The following is a 5,301-nucleotide window of genomic DNA, read 5'->3' on the forward strand; positions in this document are numbered from 1 at the left end:
TTATTTTAGAATTGAGGGTAGATGTGCAGGTTTGTTATAATACATAGATATATTGTGTGATGCTGAGGTTTGGAGTACAAATGATTTTGTCATCCAGGTGGTGAGCATAGTACCCAATAGGTGGTTTTAAAATTCTCACCCTCTTCACACCCTCCACCCTCAAGTAAGCACTGGGGTCTCTTGTTACCCTCTTTGTGTCTATGTGTACTCAACATTTAATTCCCACTTATAAGTAAGAACATGTATTTGGTTTTCTGTTACTGTGTTAATTCACTTCACATGATGGCCTCCAGCAGCATCTGTGTTGCTGCAAAGAACATGATCTCATTCTTTTTTATGGATGTGTAGTATTCCATGGTGTATACGTACCACATTTTCTTTATCCAGTCCACTGTTGGTGGACATCTAGGTTGATTCCATGTCTTTGCTATTGTGATAAGTGCTGCAGTGAACATATTCATGCATGTTTCTTTATGGTAAAAATAGATATTTATATATTTTTGAGTATATGCTCAGTAATGGGATTGCTGGGTCAAATGATAGTTCTGTTTTAAGTTTTCTGAGAATCTCCAAACTCTTTTCACAGTGGTTAAACTAATTTACGCTCCCACCAGCAGTGTATAAGTATTTGAAGGTCCATTTTCAATTTTGATAACTATTTGTAAATTGTCCCCCAGTGGAGTGGCACTGCTTTACACTCCTACCAAGAATGTATGAGAATTCCTGTTTTCCCACAACCCATACCTCATCAACTCTGGGTGTTACTACACGTCTAGATCTTTGCTTATCTGATAAGCAAATCTATTATTGCTTCAATGTGCATTTATTCATTTCTTATCATTTAAATTGGCTTTTACTCATTTGTGAGGAAAGTTGGACAATTTTTCAGGTTTTATTATGCTTAAAATTCATTTTTATATATTTTTGTAGAGACTGGCCACAGAGATATTTATATTTATGTTGTTTCCTTGAAGGCTTCTGGCTTCAGCATCATGCAAAGAAAAGCCTTCTCAACTTTGAGGTTTTAAAGTGATGCTCTAATCTTTTTCATAGAAAAAAGATTAAATAAAGCATTTCTGGAGTGATAAAGAAGGTCAAGGTGGTTCCACTTGCAAGCATTTGGCTTGTTCAGAACTTTTCAGGAATGCGTGTCTTGGGTGTAGAGTGGCAGAAGTGTATTTCTTTCCCATCGGGATGCCTGGTTAAAATGGTTGTTTGCCCTTCCATTGAACAATTATGAACAGCTCCAATTTCAGCTTCTGGTGAAGGCTGGAGCTCCCTGTCTGAAGGGCGAGGTCGGGGCTCTGGTGGAAGCCCCTGCAGGATGCCCCCCTCTCTCCTGATGTTGTTTGCCACCCATTCCTAGTGCCACGTCGATCCTCTGTAGGTAACTTCCAAATACCAGCTCCTCTGGGTCTTGTTAAAATCCTTTATCAATGCCCATCTTTCCTAGCAGCGGTGACCTTTAACTCAGCTTTGCTGTGACTACCTGACTTGGATAACCTCCAAAGGAAGGTTGCCATGGCGATCCAGCATTCAGCTCAAGCAAATCTGGCTTCTGTATCTTATTAAGTGTTCCCTAAAAAGGAAATCACACCAAGACACGGAAGACGAGGTCATTCGCATGGAGCCATAATGTTCTGTCACCCTCTCCCCCTCCCCAATTATCAGCCTGTCCTCTGCCATGAGTTGAGTCATTGCCCCCTTCTCCTTTTCCTAATCTCAGTTGTCATGGAGAGTGCTTAAATTTTAGGGGGCGGGAGGGGTATGGTTATGGCAAATGTCAATCTGCCTTTCAAAAGACATTTTTATAGCTCAAATCTAACACCACTGGCAAATGTCAGAAGTGGGTGCATAATGAGGTCGTGTTAGAGATGCTGATTGGATGGATGGATATGCTTTTCTTCTTTTTATTGTGGCGTTTTCTCCCTTTTCCTGGGGACGCTGTTTTCACCATGACTCTCATTAAATTGAGAGATAATCTCCTTTAAACTACAAGCTCAGTGCTCCTTGCTCTGGGAGAGCAGCTGGAATGTACAATTGCTGCTGGTGGCTTTCAGAAGGTTATTTTGTATTCACCCCGTGATCAAAAGAAGAGAGGAGAAGGCAGGCAATATGGGCACCCACAGAGTTTGTGGGAGGGTGGACCCGGCTTTCAGTCCTTTGGTGATGGTCAGCCTGGTGAAAGGGACAATCGGGTATCAGGGAGGATAAAGCCACTCTTGGAAAGAGTAGGGGCTGCGGTCAGTCCTTGGGCACATCAGTGGCCTTGACCTCTAGAGGCAGAGCCCCACATCTGCTCTGGGTGGAGAGGAGCCTGACCAGTGGGGGGTGCAGGGGAGGCAGAGGAGGGGGCTCTGCTGGGTAGGGACCTTACCTCCTTCTGGAAGGTGGTCCCCATTGTATTTGTCTGCTGGGGCTGCCTTAATAACGTATTGCAGTCTGAGAGCTGCCACAACAGAAATTTATTGTCTCTCAGTTCTGGAGGCTGCAAATCTGGGATTGCGGTATCAGCAAAGTTAGTTCCTTCTGGGACCCCTCTCTCCCTGGCTTGTAGGAGGCCATCTTCTTCCTGTGTCCCACATGGGCTTTCCCAGGAATGCCCATGTCCTAATCTCCTTTCTTTTTTCTTTTTTTGAGACAGAGTCTCGCTCTGTCGCCCAGGCTGGAGTGCAGTGGTACAATTTTAGCTCACTGCAACCTCTGCCTCCCCGATTCAAGTGATTCTCCTGCTTCAGCCTCCTGAGTAGCTGGGACTACAGGCACCCACCACTATGCTTGGCTAATTTTTGTATTTTTTGAGTAAAGACAGGGTTTCACCATATTGGCTAGGTTGCTCTAGAACTCCTGACCTTGTGATCTGCCCGCCTCAGCCTCCCAAAGTGTTGGTATTACAGGCGTGACCCATTGCACCTGGCCTCCTAATCTCTTTTCTTACACGGTCACCAGTCAGATTGGATTAGGGCCCACTCTAATGGCTTCATTTTTACCTTAACCATCTCTTTAAAGGCTCAGTCTCCAAATACAGTTCTATTCTGATATATTGGGGGGTAGGAGTTAGGGTTAGGTTAGAGCTTTGGCAGAACACAATTCTGCCTGTAATTCCTAACTGCTTCTGCCTAGTCCTCTGTTCTGGGCCCCTCTTGGCCCCATGCTGTATTTGAGGGGAATAGCCAGAAGTCTGTTCTTCAAGCATGCCTCAGCATTGTGCAAAACCAAACAGTGTCTGGGACTTCACATTTACTAGATGTCGGCTGCTGTCATGACGAAATGCCAATAACATTTGATGTTCAACTAACAATAATCTGCTGTTAAAAATATAATAAAATATAATATTCTAATAAAATAATAAAAGTTGTCAGTTCAATCACTTGTTATAGTATCTCCTAGCCCTTTGTTCTTCTCTTCTGCTGCACTCCCTAGAGCCATAATACACTGCTTGTAGAATGATTAGGTTATTGCTCCCCATTTCCACTTGGTTAGAAGCTTCATCCAGGAAACATCCAGGCCTGTTTTCCTCATCCTGTATTTGGATCCCCTTGCACGGGGCCTGGTACATAGTGGGTGCTCAAAGGTACATGGTGGACCAATGGAGTGATATGCATTCTTATTTCTTCCTCTAGGAGGGAATGAATGACCACTTGCATCAGACACTGTTTTGACAAGTCCGTGTCCAGCTTCCACACATATCTGGAAAATCTACCCACAAACAACAAAGGGGCCTTCAGTTGAGGGGGAGTCCATCTCATCCAGCAGTCTGCCCTGATCCCAGAACTCAACACTGGTCCTTCCCTTTTTTCTTTCATTTCCAGTTTAAAAAAATTTCATTTCCTGTTATTTTTTAATTGGAAAATAATAACTGTACATATTCATGGGGTGTAGTTATTGTACCCCATGTATTGAAATAATGATATTTCAGTACATATAATATATAGTGATCAGATCAGGGTAATCAGCTTATCCATCATCTCAAACATTTACCATTTGTCTGTGTTGGGAACATTTGCTATCCTCCTTCTAGCTATTTGAACCTATGTAGTATATTGTTGTTAGCTCTCGTCATCCTGCAGTGGCATGGAGCCCTTGGACCTACTCCTCCTACCTAGCTGTAAGGTTGTAGCCTTCCCCCGATTTTCTAAAGGACCAGCACGAACACTGATCTGTTTACAAAACATCACCAAGGTTTGAAGAAATTACACAAAAGAAAATGAGACCTTAAAACTGACCCTGGGGTTTCCTTTCCATCAAAGCCCATCTCTGCTGTGGGCCCGCAGTGCTTCTCACCTGCCGTCATCCTCATAGCAGTCTTTTGCCTGAGTCCAAGTTATGAGGCCTCGCCCTCCACAACTGAGTCAGCTTTGTGTTCTCATACCCTCACCCTCACTCCCACACACCTCACCCCTATTCTAGAGCCCCCAAGGCCCTGTGGGCTTGTCTGGGTCAGGTTGGAGCTAGCAAAAATCAGCTAGCCTCAAAATCCTTTTTGGAGAGATGTCCCTGACCCTGTGGGAGTGATCGCCTTTGCCTTGATTCTACCCCGAGGTCAACATCCCAGTACACCATGCGCATCTAGTTGCTCATCAGGCCCAGCACACCTGCCTCAGGACACCTGCATAGGGGCTTAGTCCTTGCCCTATAAGAGAGCCACCAGAGTGGCCTCTACTCACGGCATGGAAGGGAGACTGCCCCCAAGGAAAACCACAGTGTCTCCCCCAGAGCCCCTGGAAAGAAATGCCTTGGTCTTTGGCTTCATGTATCGGAGCATCAGAAATACTGGGTTCGGTGTCAGAGATGCCTATATTGTAGCTCTTCTTATCCATAACCTGGGACCAAGGTGACACTCTGAGACACTAGTGGACAGTGACTTGGCAAAGGGAGGTAAGATTGCTCAGTGAGGAGTGGCTGGCACAGCAATGGCATCAATCTCTGATGCTTATCTGGGTGACCCAGAATATGTACTGAGAAGCCCACTGATAGGCTAAGTGGAGTAGGGAGAAAGAGAGGGTTCCAGAGTCGGCCCCAGGTGGTCACTACACTTCCCATCCCCTTCCCTTCACTCCACAAACCTGGGATAAAATCAGTGCCGCTGGGTCATACCAGAAAGACAGGGCTTCCCCAGGGACAGGGGCAGTGGAAGCCCGTGCCTCTCCCTCCTCTAGGCCTGCCTGCCTGGAAAGAGGGCTGAGGAACTGGGCTGAGGTGAAGCTGGTACTTGTGGTGATGGAACAGACTGAATTCTCCACGTCACTCTCTCTCACTGTGTGCTAGGCACTACACTAGGGATTCCACACAAGTGTTTCC

This window comes from Chlorocebus sabaeus, chromosome 29, assembly GCF_047675955.1.
Source record: "Chlorocebus sabaeus isolate Y175 chromosome 29, mChlSab1.0.hap1, whole genome shotgun sequence".
Classification (NCBI taxonomy): Eukaryota; Metazoa; Chordata; class Mammalia; order Primates; family Cercopithecidae; genus Chlorocebus; species Chlorocebus sabaeus.